The following is an 18117-nucleotide window of genomic DNA, read 5'->3' on the forward strand; positions in this document are numbered from 1 at the left end:
TTTTTGCTGATTTTGGTCATTTTTATTACCTGCACTTCTCAGAAATCTTAAAAAGTAGACTAGTTACTTATTTCCCTGTATTTCTGCCTGTAAGTCATTTTCCAGTTCTGCACTTGCTTTGCTTTATTTAAAAGTTTTAAATTTTCAAATTTCCAATTTTGCAAAGTTTTAATTGAGTTTACTGCTCTGGGCTATACACTCAAGTGCATTAGCCTTTCTATGCTTATTTGCTGTATAACTGCACTGTTTAGCCTGATTTAACCAAAAAAATGTATCTTATTTGCTAATTTCTCGCCTTTTCTAACTATAAAAGTCCAGTTTCCAGGCTTTGCTGGTTTCAGGACTTTAGTTTCAGTGTTTAGAACTATCCAGATCCTGCTGTGGTAGAGGGAGGTCCTACTGCTTACCAGTGAGAGTGGGAGTACTGCCTATCTAACACTATAGGAGCAGTTTCCAGCTCAGAAATTGCAATTATATTGACAATTTTGGGCTGATTTCTATCCCTTTTAACTTTCTAGCATAAATATGCAGGTTTGCATGCATTTGCGCACCGTGCAGCACTACGGGGCTACGGTTAAACTATTCCCAGTGCCAGAAAATCTGCTCTTTGAATTTTCCCTTATAACTAGCTAGTTTATCAGCAGTAGCACTAAAATTTGTATACCTGTGACTAGCGCTTTCTCTAAAACTACTAAAAAGCACTAGGAAGCCTTAATTTGTTGCAAGCACTCACCTCTCCTTGGTAATAAGGAGAAAATAGTCATAGGCACTAGACAGCCTACAATTGCAAGTACCTTGCCAAAAAGTAAGGGAAAACAGCTCTTGTGCTATACAAAGAAAGCACCTAACCAGGCATGTCCAAGGGTCAGCTTCTGGTGATTTCTCCTGTCCACCTGGTGAATCTGGACATACCGGGGCAATGCAGCAATTGCCTCATGTACACCGACAACCCTCTCCTCCTACCACCAAACACTACCCAACCTGCGAGAGATGCAATTACATAGCCAAACTGGAAGCAAAGCTCTCTCCAGCCAAGATTGTGCTAGACAGTCAAGAGGAGAAGGTTAACACCCACACAACACCTCAAACAATACATAGGCCTTCAAAACCCACACCACCAAAACCCACACATAGCAGCACAAAACCCACATATGTGGAGGCTCTTAATATTAACCTGCCCAAGCAACAAGGACCTCCGAAGCTGAAATACAAACAAACATCAGCTCCAAAGACAACCAAAGCATCACATAGCTCACAACACCAGTCTGCCACCCAACAGCAGCCCCTAAGGCAAGACAACGTACTCAACACTTTAGTCATAGGTGACTCTATAGTAAGGCACACTGATGTCCCAGTCACCAGGCTGAACAAGGAAAAAATTACAGTTATTTTTCTGTAAGGTGCCAGGATCTACCACATAATGCATGCACTCAAGTCACTCCACAACAGGTACAAATATGACTCTGTCATTGTCCATGTTGGAGTGAATGACTTGAGCCATACCTCCCTGGACTGCATGAAAAGAGACATGGAAGAGCTCTCGGATCATGTAGCCCAGGCATGTATGACCCTAGCCTTGAGTAGCATCCTGCCATCACCCAGAATTATATCACAGTATAAGGACAAAATGATTGACTTCAATAATTGGCTAAGTTTCTGGTGTCATTCAAAGGGGATTAAGTATCTGTCTGCCTGGGATGACATGATCGACAAACCACGATGCTTTGCAAGAGATGGTTTGCACCTGTTGCCCCTGGGATTCAGGTTACAGTCTAAGGCTCTTGCCACCCCCATAGTGCCTTTTTTTAGACAAGGTTCAAAGGACAAAACTACCACCATAATGGGTACAAACAAGCAAAATCTGAAGGTAATGCTACTCAATACTAGAAGTCTAATCCTCAAGAGGCACTCTCATGTGGCTCTCCTAAAAATGGAGAACATTGATATCAGTGCAGTAACTGAGACCTGGTTCAAAGCTCCAGTGAGCACCCCTGCAATACCATGCTACCCCTCATACCACACTTTTCGGCCACCAAACCAGGAGCAAAATGCTAAAGGTGGAGGAGTGTCCATATTCACCAAGGATATTCACACCTCCAGGCTGGTTGCCCAACACAATGCATCTGAAATTCTCAGGGTGCAACTAACACTTGGTAAGACTGGAATATAAATTGTAGCGTGTTGCAGATCCCCCACCATGCCTCAAGATTCTCACTACACCTTTATAAACATACTGGAAAATATTAAGATACAACCAAACACTCTAATACTGGGTGATTTCAACCACCCTGCAATTAACTTGGAAAACTACTCCTGTACCAACACCTTTGCTCAACGGTTCTTGGAATTCATAAATTCCAAAGCCCTAGAGCAACTAATTCATAGTCCCACAAGGTGTGCCAATATTCTAGACCTGGTCATTACCAACATGGGAGATTGATGTTCCACACCAGTGGTCACCACCTTGTTGGTCAGATCAGACCATAAGCTAATCAGCCTTGCCATTCACATCCCACCCCCACCCCCCTTTAAGGAAACCTCTGTAAAAAACTTCTCCAAAGCCAACTTCATGCTTCTCAAGTCAGAAGTAACAAACTTCATGACACCCATGCAGATGGGTACTGGAAGTTCAACTGCTGAATTCTACACTAAGGTGCTGCACGAGCACATTCACTCATGCATGGACCAAGCCATCCCAAATAGAACCAAGATGCTGTCCTCTAAAAAAAGGAAGCCAATCTGGTGGTCCCCTGCCATAAACAAGCTGTACAACAGAAGGAAGAAACTGTTCCAGAAAAGAGGAAGAACTCAGGATTCAAAAAACTCCCTCACCACCCTCAGTAGAAAGCTGAGATCCCTCATAAAATCTTCCAAAGCTAGTTATGAAAGCAAAATTGCCAAAGATTCCAAAAACAACCACAAGGCTTTCTATAGCTATGTCAAGAATCTAAATGGCAATACTCAGATCTGCTCTGAGCTACAGCAGAATGGCACTAGATATACTGATCCCAAGGATATTGCCAATATACTGGCAGATAGATTCAGTGCCAACTTCACCCCCTCTCACCCCGCTAAAGAGCCCATCTCAATACCAAAAAATGTCAAATCCTGGTAATCATGGCCACTCATTTAAAAAACGCATTCTCCAAAGCCAGGAATATAGCATCCATGAGACCAGACTACATCCCGGGCTGTGTACTGCATGAACTACAAAATGAACTGGCACTTCACCTATGTGTCATGTTTAATCATAGCCTCATCTCAGGCTTCGTGCCCACAGAGTGGCACAGCTACAGTCATCCCACTCCACAAGGGGGAATCCACTTTGGATCCCAGGAACTACCATCCCATCAGTCTGATTACCCTGATCTGCAAGGCCATGGAATGTATTATCATGGAACTTATAAACAAAGACATTGGCAACCTTCAAACACTGGACCCCACCCCGTTTGGGTTTGTGAAGGGACAATCTTGCTTCCTGAACCTGATCAACTTCTTCAAATCAGACTCCACAGCCATGGACGAGGGTAAGGTGGTTCACACAGCCTACCTGGACCTCGTCAAGGCTTTTGACACTATCCCCCACTCTGGAATCATAGATAAACTTACTAAGCTGGGCATTGATCCCTACATCACTTGATGGGTTGCAAACTGGCTTACTGACAGAACACACTCTGTAAAATTAGCTGACTCCAAATCCAGCTCCAGACAAGTGACAAGTAGTGTACCGCAGGATTCTGTCCTGGGACCACTCTTGTTTGGCATCTACTTCTCTGAAGTACAGGCCAACACTAAGGGACTCTGGATTACAAAGTTCACAAATGACTGGATGCTGGGACCCATTATTGAATCCCCAAATGATGTGGATATACTACAAAAGTGCTTTACCAAAACAGATGCCTGGTGCCAGAGCCATGGGCTCACGCTAAATGCCAAAAAATGTATAGTTGTCCCCTTTGGAAAAAAATATACCTGTGAACTACCACATAGGTGGCAGTACATTAAACACCTAAAGTGTGATAAGAGACCTAGGGACACAGGTGGACAGTGGTCTCACCTTTGATAACCACATAGCCACAACAGTTAGAAAATCCTTCTATGTGGCACACCTCATCACCAAGGGCTTTTCATCCAGAAAAAAAGAGGTAATTGTCCCTCTGTACTCATCCCTCATTAGACCCATTATAGAATACAATGCCCCATTTGGTATGCACCTCACAAGACATCTGCAACAACTAGAAAGGCCACAGAAATACCTACAAAAAGAATCACAGGCCTAAAGCAGATGCCTTATGCTGACCATCTAAAGAAACTCCAGCTATACTCTGTCGCATATCGCCTACTCAGAGGCAATCTCTGCCTAACATAGAAGACCATGGCAAACCTAGAGTTGTTGGACATGCTACACTTAAAGAAATCCCAATCCCTCCGAGCCACATGCTCAAAGGATCTTAATCTTGTCATCACGATGAGTAGAACATGCTGGAGGGATAGGTTCCTGACCAAGATACTTCCTATACTCTGGAATAGGCTGCCCATACATGTCAGGCAGAGTGCCTCAATGGCCCTTGAGGAACCTTGATGATTGGATGGGAGATAGGAAATTCATCCCAGGGATCACATCAGTAGCCCTGCTAGACAGGGGTCCAGGAAAGTAAATATTTGTGGGAAGCAATATCCAGGGAATTGTTATGGCTAGGCTTGTATAGGCCCTAGGGCCAATAGCCTAGTACCTACCTATGAAACTGTGATGTGTTCCTCTGTTCATGTCTTCCAAGTGGGATGAATCGTAGATGTCACCCACCATACACGGAGTTCGAGACTGCGGCAATCTTGGATTCCCTGAGACTACAACACAGGGTACTTTTGGAGAGAGCCGGTAGCACATGCAGCAATGAACTGACATGTGGGCAGAACTGGTGAGGATCATCAACAACATTGGGCACCATGGCAGGGGCTATGAACAGGTCCGACACTGTGCCACAGATTTAATACAGAATGCATGGCAAAGGGCTGCAGCTGTGCCCAGGGACCATGCTGATACTGGTGGAGGGCCTGCTACGGAAGCACCACTAACACCAACAGCGGAGTTCTTCGCCAACCTTGGTGGAGCCACCATCTCCCAGGCACACATCCCCACATTTGTCATGGAGGTTGGTGGTACAGAGTCAACAGCCAATGAGTTTACATGTAAGGCCCCAGTGGTCATCATGTCAATACTGTAGCATTCAAAGTGGCAGCCTTTGCATACCTGGATGCTTATGTCAGGTCAAACTGCATTTGTAGGTGAGGTTTTGTAATGCACATAAGTGCACACCTATTGTGAATGTCAGTGATTTGGGTAGTATCACAGCTTGTACTGTACATGTTCATAAATACACATATTATCCTGTACCAATGCCATTTGTGTTTGTGTGTGTGTGTGTGTGTGTGTGTGTGTGTGTGTGTGTGTGTGTGTTGAGGGACATGGCTGACCTTTGTGGGAGTTAACATAGACTTTACAGATTCAGCAGATGTCTGCATAGGTGCATAATGCACTGGCCATGCTGCTAATATATTGTTTAGACTGAGGACTATTCAGAGGTAATGTTCACCTTTTGGCTGGATGCGGTCCCTTCACCTCTGTGACAAGCAGTTCCTGATGACTGCCAGTACTTGGTGTCTGAATGCAACTATGTTGCCATCTTGGGTACCCAGGCCTATCATCGCAGTCTGTGTGTTTATGGGGTTGGCGCTGATGTGGGACATGGTGGGGACATGTACTTGCTGTATAGCATGCTGACACTGTTGTCTGCATATAGTTTGATGCTGGAACCTTGAGAGCATTCCGTACCCACTGTATGGCTCATCGCAGTGTGTTAACAGCAGTTTGTGGTTCAATGACAGTGCAAAATACTTACAGTTCACACAGCCTTAGGCTGTACCTACATATGTGGGTGGAGCCAATTAGCATTCATGCCTATATACTTGTGGGTTATTGGTGGCACCAGGTTGTCACAGGGTCTTCATATGTATACATATTGCACACACATAAGTGACAATGAATGGCTTTGCAATATTATCAAATGTGGAGCGTAGGACATGACCTTTAGTAACGTGAGAGTTGGAAAGACATACCATGGCCATGGCAAGTTAAAACACACATGACTTCCTCTTGTTTGCTACTATGACACCTTCTTTGTGTGACACTACCTTAGCTTACACTATTTGTCATAACATTGAGGTGCTTCTGCTGTGCAATATCTGCTCTATGCAGTCAGGTTGTGCTCAATGTTATGTGATTGCCCCATTATCCATATGGATCTAACCAGATGTCTTTTTGTGTGGTGTTGAGAGGTATGCTGGTGGCCATAACACAGGTAGACTGCTGCAAGAGGATGTATGTACTTACACACACACACACACACACACACACACACACACACACACACACACACACACACACACACACACACACACACACACACACACACACACACACACACACACACACACACACACACACACACACACACAAAACCTGCCCTTGCTGATAGCAGAACCTAAACCTGCCTAGTTGTTCAAATGATACTGCTGAATACATAACACAAACACCACAGAGCTACTATAGTCTTGCAGTGTCTGCCACTACTATTCAAGTGGGCGGCAATTGCAGGGGCTATTAGGATTGCCAATGGTGGGTTCACGGGCCATTAACATGGTATAGCCATCTGAGACACAGACACACAGCTGCATGGGGACATGAATTGAAACAAACATGCACACAGAGTTGACACTTTTTCTATTATATGACCTACCTCTCTAGTTATGTACAATACAGACTGATATGACTATTGCATGTGCCACAGTGGCTTTGTGTTATAAAATGTGTGACTGTGCTTGTAATGTGGATGCCATCAACTGGCTCTTTAAAGACATGCCATAGAGAGGGGTCAATAGGCCTTAAATGGTATAATCAACACACACAACAGCCACAGGGAAATGCTTCACACACACACTAGTATAGTTGGCTATATTGAGACTCAAACACCTCCCTATGTACATGTATGTACTATAGTGCTGCCTATTTATCACACACATCACAATGCATATAGGGCTGATAAGTGTCCAAAGGTACATCTAAGGTGAATGACTTCAGCAGCCCTTGTAAAGTATGGTGATGGGAAGTGTACTGGGTGGAACAGGCCTCAAAATAGTATAACCAACACATATCCACACCGAGCATAGGGTTCTCACCCACACATGTGCAATATCACAGTTGTCATTATTGAGATTAAAACCCTACATATCTGATCATCTGTACTACAATGTTTTGCAGTTATTGCATATGCCACAAAGCTTATAGGGTTGAGTAGTGTCCAAAGATACATCTAAGGTGAATGACATCAGCAGATCTTGCGAAGTAGGGCAATGGGAAGTCTACCAGGTGGTAAAGGCCACAAAATACTTCCACCTACAAACCTAACTGTGCACACACATTTGCCAGGACTGAGATTAGAACCCCTACCTATCTAGGTATTTGCACTACAGTGTTACACAGTTATTGCATGCCACAGAGCTTATAGGGCTAACAAGTGTCCAAAAGTATGTCTAAGGTGAATGATATCAGCAGCTCTGGTAAAGTAGGGCAATGGGAAGTGTACTGGGTGGGAAAGGCCTCAACATATTTTCACCTACAAACATAATTGTACACACACATTTGCCAGGACAGAGATTAGAACCCCTACCTATCTAGTTATTTGTACTCTAGTGTTATGCAGTTATTGCACATGCCATGGAGCTTACAGGACTGAAGAGTGTCCAGAGGTACATCTAAGGTGAATGACATCAGCAGGTTTTCTAAAGTAGGGCAATGGGAAGTGTATTGGGTGGGAAAGGCCTCAAAATACTTTAACCCACAAATACACACACTTGGTAGGATTGAGATTAGAACCCCTACCTATCTACTTATTTGCAATACAGTTTTACACAGTTATTTCACCTGCCACACAGCTTAGACAGCTGATGAGTATCTGAAGGTACATCTAAGGTGAACGACATCCACAAATCTTGTAAAATAGGGCAATGGGAAGTGTAGTTGGTGGGAAAGGTCTCATAATACTTTAACCTACAAACACATATACACACAAAGGCAGGTGATGTGATATTGCAACCCCAACCTAACTAGTGTTACACAATAGAACTCACCTTCATGCTGGCACATGCAACTGGTTGCAACTAGTATGCAATTGTCTGCAACAGAACATCACTCTATATATTTCAGGGTATCTCTGTCTATGACTTACTCTCTGTGTCTCCCTGTCTCTCTCTCTCTCTCTATATATATATATATATATATATATATATATATATATATATATCACTGTCTCTCTCTTCCCCATATATCTGAGTGTTTATGCTTGAAATATTGTTATATGTTGCCTATATATATATATATATATATATATATATGTGTGTGTGTGTGTGTGTGTGTGTGTGTATCACACACAACAGATGCAGATATATCACATAAGGACTATCTACAGATAGTTGAAGGTCAACCTGTGTGATGGGTGTGAGCAGAGACAGTTAAGGTGTATATAGCTGTCTGTATGCAAAGGCATATATGCACAATACAGTTATAAACTCTGATGTGGCTTTAGACATGGGCTGCAATTAAGTGTAGGTGCATGCCCAGTATGACCTTCTATAGTAAGAGTGGGACTCCATTACAGAGATAGAGTTACTCTGGTCACAGCCATACCTTTCAACCTGTTAGTGCAAGAAATCTGGAGATAGCCTCCCAAAATGTGGGGACAATGGCCCAAACATAGGGAGATACTGTAAATATTGTTCTTACAAATGTAGAAAGTTGCTAGAGTAATAGGATTTTGTTTTAGCAGACATTTTACTGACATATATGATGTGTGACACTGAAATGCATTATGTCATTGCTTACTGATAGAAATCCTCAGATCAGAAAAACATGGATGCTCCTGCATTGCTATGGGAAGACAGGTGTGTTGGGAGGAGGGGGGCATACCTCTCAACTGTACACATTTCCACAGACTGTCCAGATGTTTGCTTTTCATTTTGGTTTCATTTAGCATAGTATTGTGCTTGTCTTGAAGAATACTGGCATATCACTAGAGACCAAAGGTTAGACAGTTATGACAGACATTTGAGTTTCAGACATCTTACTCTTCAGAGAGTTAAGGCAACTGCAAGACCTACTGTGATCTCACTGTGTAATTTTGTAAGTGGACTATTTCATCATTGTCCCTATTTGTGGGCCTTTGTCACACTTTTATTTCTAGCTTTGTACAGCTGACTTGCTGTAAGAGGCTGACTCCAACAATAACATCCATGTGTATGACCTATGACCCCACAGTTTGTTAGCCCCCCCACATATACTGCAGTGAGTTTTGTCACCTAAGGGACTACTGTATATTCTGGGTAAGCCAGCGTTTGATGGACATTTACTGTTGTCCCACATAGCTGTCAGTTGTCTGCTGCTATCTCTGTGACTACCCCATTCCCTTGCATAGATGCAGTGATACCATAGATATGCTAGCACAATGTAATACAGCATTAATTTGTTGTTAAGAAGAGTGACTTACCTTGTGCTTGCAGCAGTTGTGAGGACAGTGTTTGAGGGCTGACTCTGTTGGATGCACACAGTATACAGCCTGTACATGGTAAGGTACATGTAGTGTGATGTGTGTGGCATCCTTTTTACTGTGTATGCAAATCAGAAAGAGGTGACAGTCCCCTTGGTCCCTAGGGTGTTAGTGTATGTGCTATGTGTTGCCTCTTTGCCAAGACCAGGGTGTACTGTGCATGCCTACATCTGCCTACAGGGATAATCTCATGGGGTTCCTCCTCCAAGTCCCCCTGTACCTGTGGGGACCTTGGCAATGGTGGGGGCTGTGTCCCCCTTCCCTGTGCTGTTCCTGCCACAGCTGTTTCCGCAGGATCATATTGTGTAGCATGGCAGATACTATGAACATGTGTACACATGTGGTTGGAGAATACTGCAGGGTTCCACCAGATATGTCATGGCAGCAGAATCATGATTTGAACAGTCCAAACACATGTTCTAAAATGTTTCTAGTTTGTGCATGTGCCTCATTATGGCATCGTTCAGTGTGTGTGTGTGTGTGTGTGTGTGTGTGTGTGTGTGTGTGTGTGTGTGTGCGTGTGTGTGTGCATTTCTAAATTTTGTCATTATCCACGGTTCCAGTGCATAGCCATCATCCCTCATGAGATGGCCATATGGAATGTCCCCCCTGGCAAATGCCTAGTACAGCTGTGAGGCATGCCAGATGTGGGAGTCATGATAACTGCTAGGACTGCCAGAACACACATTGATGATAATGCCCTGGGTATTGCACACAACCTGGCAGTTGATGGAGTGATAGCCCTTGTGGTTGATGTAGACCCTACCCTCTCCACAGGATGGTGCTTTGATGTGGACATGGGTGCAGTATATGGCACCCAGTACCTCAGGGTAGTTTGCTACATGGTGGAAAAGATGCATATTGCTGGTCCTCTCCTCAGGGGTGCTGGGGAAACAAATGTGCTCACTGGCATGTGTTAGCATGACATCCAAGAACTGCTGGAGTACCCTGGATGTGCATGCCTGTGGGACCCCCATGATGTCCCCAGTAGGTCTTGGAAAGTACCTGCAGCTAGTATTCTTAAGGCTACACATAACTTTGTTTCCACTGGGATGGGTTCTCCTCTGTTGGCTCTGGGTCTGAGGTGATGATGGCAGAGCTTGGTGATTTGCTGAAGTGTGTCCCTGTCCACCCTGTAGTGCTCTACTATCTCCAGCTCATATAGCCCCTGAAAGGTTACCCTTGGTCTGAACACTTTTCCCCTCTTCAGTCTGGGGCAGTTGTCAGCATCACTGTCATCAGCAGCCTCAGTCTGTAGCATATACAGATGTAGCAAAGCAGCAGCAGCCCCTGTCATTTTGTCAGTTAAAATTCCCAAGTGTGTACTCCAATGGTGCTGAGTATGTTGTAAAATCAGATTGAAGGGTGTTTGCATACTTTATATTGGTATGCTGCAGATGCTGCCTGTGTGATTGGCTGACTATCATACATTTCACCTGACAGCTACATTATTGAGAGGTTTGAATGGGCCATTGTGAGTGGCAGAGGCCTTAATAGTAATTTTTAGTTGATTACCTTTTGTCTGGTATTTCCTTTTATTTTTTTCACATTTCCTCCAGTTTTAGGCCTTTAAACATGTTGCAGCTAGTGTGAACATTGCTGAGTAGAAAGGGCTCTTCCCTGGACATGAACACACTCAGCATTTCTGAAACCAGCTAAGCTTAGCTAAGCAGACTCAGACACACCCCCTTACTTAGCTGGTTTCAGGAATGCTGAGCAGTGCTAAGCACTCCTCAAATCTGCTTAGCTGGGCTGAATGCTGCTTAGAATTATACTTCTTAGCAATGCTCAAACCATTTAAGCAAAGCTAAGCACTGTTAAGCATTGCTCAGTTTTCAATTAAAGGAAACGAATGAATTGGACATTAATTACTCCTTACTGGCATATTATTAAGTGTATATATTTTACTTTACATGAAACCCCCCAATGTGCTTTGATTACATTACTTTGGGGTATCACTGTACTGTCTGAGGCACTTGTGCTTACACTGGGGATTTCACATCACATATCCACTGACACTGGAAGGTTTGCCAGCTACACTACCCTGGTTAACAAATATCAATTACTACATCATTAAAAGTAAAAGAAAATAATTTAATAATGCTTTCCCATGTAAAAGCTGAATTGCCTGTTTTGATGTTTGAACTGTGCACCTACTGCACACAAAGCCGAAACTCTAACCACTGAGCTAAATCAAAAGTGAAGATTTTAGCTATAATTTCTATATAGCTCTTCATACCATTTTAAGCAGTGCTGAACAAAACTCCGTGCCACGCAAACCAGCTCCACTATGCTTAAACTTCAAATGCAGTGGGGAAAAAATACAACCATTTTACACACACACACATACACACACACACACACACACACATATATATATATATATATGTATATATATATATATATATATATATATATATATATATATATATATATATATATATATCTATATCAAATATTAGCATGTCAGTTGCGGGCCACATACTCTCCACGAATATCCATGCTAATGCAAAACCTGTCATTCGATCAACGTTTTAAGTTTGTAAGGGCAATATTTAGAAAATGCCCGGAGATTAAAAAAATAATAAAAAAAAAAGACAGAATAACACCAGTAAAAATAATATAAAATTTGCCCATACTCTCACTATGGCTATCTACTACCATGTTTGCTTACACAGTGGTGCAGCACTGTTTTCTACACCTCCAAATTGATTCAGGTGCATCTATTGCCCACTATGGCCATTTTGTCCTATCTGCATGTATATAACATGGCTCCAGCTGTGTTGAAGGTGCACAGCACAGATCTTATATGTTAAAGGGGACTTTTCCCTGTAAACAGTTTAATCTTTTAATTAAAAAAAAGATATACATTTTTTTTAAATAAGCTTGTTTGCATGAGTTTAAGTTCCATGCCGCTTCACGCAAACTAAAATTTAAATACAATTAAGGAAAGCCAACTTTTAATGGCTTTCACCTTGCTCAGCTTCTGTGTTAACTCATGTATTGGGAAATTTTCCCTGTACATAACACAGAGCTAACACGGACTCACACCAGGTTGCTGAATCGCAACCTGGCTTTGTTGATAGGTAACAGTGGACTGGGGTGGTAGGTGTGAACTTCATTTACATGCCACCATGGGTTTTTGGGTCATGGCACATTTGTGCATGCATGTGTTTGCACAGCACTGCACCACAGAAACTAAACCCTGTTCCTGAATAGGGAACGGGGTTTAGTTTGGCAAAATGGTGTTATGAAGGCTAACACTGTGTTATTTTCTGTGTTAGCCTTCATGAATACTGCCCAGTGTCTCACTATTTAAATTAAAGGGCAGACTACTATATTTCCATGGTAACTCCATCAGTAGAAGTTTCTTACTTCCTTGAAAGAGAAGCAGTCTTGTAGAAGGATCATCTTAAACTGAAAATTAACCAATGATGAGATAATAGTGATACAATAATGTAGTAAGAAAGTGCTTGTCTAAAAAATAAATTGTTTTTCTTACTTGTAATGCTTTGCAGTTGTATGTAAATAGCTGGCCAATAATCACCATGGCATCATTTCATGGGTGTGGCTGTACAGAAAAAAACATGAGTAGATGGTGAATCTAAAAAAATCAAACAACACACCATCATCTTCATTTTTACAAGACCACTTGCATTTTTGTAACTTGAAGAATATAACTGGAAATTAAATAAAATGTAAAACAATCATGCTTCATAAAATGAACAATAGCCTTTAAAGAATCCAAGGACATCTGCATTTGGGACATACATTTTGCCATTGCAAATGCTGACCATCCACATACCATCATTACCTATAATAGCCTCCCTTTAGCTAATGCATTATGCAATTTCAGAACCACTTGTATATTTTTAGTAAAAGTCACATCCGTTGGGTCTATATTGTAAAGTTAAATGCTTACCTTATTGAATCCCTAAACGTCAACCCGCCCTCATCAAACTGCGAAAACATTGATTGTCCAGAAGAGTGAAACTGGAAACGTTGAATCATCATGGTTGGCCTTCTGTGGTATACCTCCATAAGGTAAGTGTGCGATAGTTACGGACCCTAGGATTAGGGTGCGGGTTAAGGGTTTATATTAGAACATCGAAGTTTCAAAACTTTGAATGTTCTAATATCGACCCCTATTCAGCAAAAGCTGAAAATACCGAAGCAACAGAAAACCAATTTTTTTCCAAGGGAAAGAATTCGGTTGTCCATTTTTGTTGCTTCAGTATTTTCAGTGCTGTGGTGGAAAGTTACGGGTCAGGTTCAGGTAAGTGTGCGATTGAGTGTGGGTTAGGTTAGTTAGGGTTAGGGTGCGGGTTAGGTATGTGTGCAATTGTGTGGACGTGAGGGTTAGGGCAGGTTAGGTGAGTTAAGGTTAGGGCGTGGGTCAGGTAAGTGTGCGATTGTGTGGACGTGAGGGTTAGGGTGGGGTAGGTGAGTTAGGTTTAGGGCATGGGTGAGGTGAGTGTGTGATAGTGACGGACCTTAGGGTTAGGGTTTGGGTTAAGGTAAATGGATAGTTAGTGGTGTGTGTATAGTTTAATGTAGGGTTAGGTGTAAGATTTTAGGTCTATGTGTGTGGATTGCTGTTTGTTTGGTGCGCTTGAGTTGTGTGTATGTGTTTTGGAACAGCAAATTTTTTCCCTTGGAAAAAATTCACTGTTCTGTATGTTCAATGTTTTCAGCTTTCACTGAATAGGGGTCGATATTAGAACTTTCTAAGTTTTGAAACTTTGTTGTTCTAATATAGACCCCGGTTAAGGTAAGTACATAGATGGTAATGCATGTTAGATTTAGTGTAGGGTTTTGTTAAGTGTATGTGTGCGGATTATTTAGTTTGTTTGGGTTTAGCTTTTTTAGGTAAGTGTGCAATAGTTACGGACCTTAGGGTTAGGGTGTGGGTTAAGTTAAGTGAATACATGGTAGTATATGTAAGATTTAGTATAGGGTTAGAAGTAGGGTTTAGTTTAGGGTTAGAAGTAGGGTTTTGGTTAGTGTATGTATGTATGTGGTTTATTTAGTTTGTGTAGGTAGTATGTAGTGGGCGGTGGGGTGGGACAAGTATGACAGTTCAACTTTTTGAATTTCGCAGTTTAGGGCATTCGGTGTTTATGCGGTTCGATGAGGATGGGTTGACGTTTAGGGATTTGATAAGGTAAACATTCGAGTTTATAACATAGACTCGTCTTTGTTCTTAGGTTCATAGGTTCATAGGTTCATACTAGGCTATCTGCCCTAGGGCAGTTATAAGCCTAGCCAGAATGTGTTTGGCTTTCGCCACCCATTTTAAATTTATTTTGCTATGCCCTTTTTCGAGGTTAGTATACTGTGCCTCTGTCTAACAGTGACACAGAAGTGATACCCGGGGTAAACCTACGATCTCCCATCCACTTATCAACATTCCTCTTGAAGAGAGTTAATGAGGGACTCTGCCTAACCTGGACTGGGATTTTATTCCAGAGTGAAGGGAGCCTCTGGGTTATGAATCTGTCCCTCCAGCATGTCCTATTTATTTCAGTGCTGAGGTTCAAGTCTCTCGAGCACGTAGCTCGATGGGATTTGGATTTTCTGAGGTGCAGCATGTCCATTAATTCTGGGTTGGACATGGCTTTATACATCAGGCACAGATCGCCGCTGAACAGGCGGTATGCCACTGAATAGAGCTGGAGTTTCTTTAACCGGGCAGCATATGGCATCTGTTTAAGCCCTTTGATCCTCTTGGTGAGGTACTTTTGGGGTCTTTCCAGTTGCTGCAGGTGTCTGGTAAAGTACATCCCAAAAGGGGCATTGTACTCAATTATGGGCCTGATGAGGGATGAGTAAAGAGGCACGATGACCTCCTCTGATGTAGATGTGAATCCCTTCATGATTAGATGGGCTATATAAAATGTTTTTCTAACCACTTTGGCCACGTGGTTGTCAAATGAGAGATTGCTATCAACTTGGGTCCCCAGGTCCCTAATTACTTCTTCTGTACTTAATGGATTACCACCTATGTGGTAATTTGTGGGCACTTTGTTTTTGCCAAAGGGGATGACTATACACTTTTTGGCATTTAGCTTGAGGCCATGGCTCTGGCACCAGTTGTCTGTTTCTGTGAGGCCCTTTTGGAGGATGCTTGTGTCGGCTGGAGAGTCGATTATGGCACCCAGTTTGCAGTCATCTGCGAACTTGGTCAGCCACAGTCCTTCCATGCTGGCCTGTACCTCCGAGAAATATATACCAAACAAGAGAGGTCCCAGGACTGTGCCTTGTGGGACACCACTTGTAACTGGTTTGGAGTCTGACATGGCTCCAGCAATTCTAACCATGTGGGTTCTGTCCTTGAGCCAGTTTGCAATCCATCTAGTGACATAGGGGTTTATATTTAAGCTGGTGAGCTTATCTATAATGCCCGAGTGGGGTATTGTATCGAAGGCTTTTGCGAGGTCCAGGTAGGCTGTGTGGACCACCTTCCCCTCGTCAATGGCCTTGGTGACTGTTTCAAAGAAATCAACCAGGTTTAAGAGGCAGGATCTGCCCTTAACAAAGCTGAACTGGGTAGGATCCATTGTCTGTAGGTCCCCAATATCTTTATTTATGAGGTCCATGATGATCCTTTCCATAGCTTTGCAGACCAAGCTAGTCAGGCTTATGGGGTGATAGTTTCCAGGATCCGTTGAGGCACCACTTTTATGGAGAGGGACCACTGTTGCTGTACGCCACTCTTTGGGCACATATCCTGTAGTAAGGCAGTAGTCTTATGTTTGGGTTTAGCTCTTCTTGGAGTTCATGTAGGACGCAGCCCGGGACACATTCTGGTCCCATTGATGCTGTGCTTTTTGCTTTGGAGAGGGCGGCTCTTACCTGAGCATCTGAGATGTCAGGGGGGCAGCACTCTGCTGGGATAGATATTTGCCCTTTTGGTGGGGGGGTGGAGTTTGCACTGAACCTGTCAGATAGGATGTTGGCAATGTCTGTGAGTTCGGTGTATTTTTGTCATTTTGGACTAATTCTGAGCATATCTGGGAATTACCGCTCAGGTTCCTAACATAACTAAAGAAAGCCTTGTGATTATCCTTAGTGTCCTGTGCAATTTTTCTCTTGAAGCTGGCCTTAGACAATTTTATGAGTGCCCGTAGTTTTTTGCTAATACTGATCAGTGATGCCTTCCCTTTTTGGGATTTTGCTCTGTCATTTAGTAGCTTCCTCCTTCTATTGTATATTTTGTTTATGGCTGGGGTCCACCAGACAGGACGTCTGCCTTTGGAGGATTGGGTCTTGGTTTTATTTGGGATCGCATGATCCATGCATTCCTGAAGGTGTTCATAGAATGCATTTATAAAGGATTCTGCAGTCTGGGCCATATTTTCCACAGGCCCGGGGGCTTTGAAGGATTCCACCTCGGTTTTGAGGACTGTGAAATTTGCTTTAGAGAAGTTTTTCACTGTGGTTTTCTGGGTAGGGGGTGGGGTCGGGATGTGAATATCCAGTGAGATTAGTTTATGGTCTGATCTTACCAGTGAGGGATACACTTCTGGTCTAGAGCATAGAGTCCCCATGTTGGTGATGATCAGGTCCAGTATGTTTTCCCCTCTTGTGGGAGTGGTAACAAGTTGTTCCATAGCATTTGAGTTTATAAATTCTAGGAACCTTTGGGCTAGGGTGTTGGAGCTAGAGTAATGCTCCCAGTCTATGTTTGGGTAGTTGAAGTCGCCCAATATAATGGTGTTTGGAGAGACCTTCATATTTTCCAGTGTTCACAGGAAGGACGAGTGGGGTTCCTGGGTTTGGAAGGGTGGTCTGTAGCAGGCTATAAACTGGAAGGCAGTTTTACCCACTGTTAGTTGCACATGGATAGTCTCTGATGCTTCGTGCTTTGCCACCAACCTGGAGGTGTGGGTATCTTTGATGAATATCGATACTCCCCCTCCTTTTGTGGTTCGGTCCAAGTTTTGGGGCCGAAAAGCATGGTATGAGGTATAACCTGGTAGTGCTGGGGTGCTCTCGGGAGCCCTGAACCAGGTTACTGTTACTGCACAGATATCGATGTTCTCCATGCTAAGGAGAGTTTCGAGTGCGTGCATCTTGAGGTTTAGACTTCTGGCGTTGAGTAGCATTACTCTTAGTTTCTTATCCCTTGTGATACCTATGGAGGTGGGTTTGTCTTTTGAACCTTGCCTAAAAAAGGCACTATAGGGGTAGCAAGAGCCTTTGCCAATATCCGAAAGCCCAGGGGTGACAGGTGCAAAACGTCCCTAGCGAAGCATAGTGGCTTGTCGAGCATATCATCCCAAGCTGACAGGCATTGGATCCCCTTTGAATGACACCAGTACTTAAGCCAATTGTTGAAATTGATCATCTTGTCTTCATATTGTGGCATCATTCTTGGTGAGGGTAAGATGCTACTCAAGGTCAGGGTCATACCGGCCTGGGCTACATGCTCAGAGAGCTCCTCTATGTCTCTTTT

Source organism: Protopterus annectens, chromosome 6.part0, assembly GCF_019279795.1.
Source record: "Protopterus annectens isolate FY-2018-M chromosome 6.part0, PAN1.0, whole genome shotgun sequence".
Taxonomy (NCBI): domain Eukaryota; kingdom Metazoa; phylum Chordata; order Ceratodontiformes; family Protopteridae; genus Protopterus; species Protopterus annectens.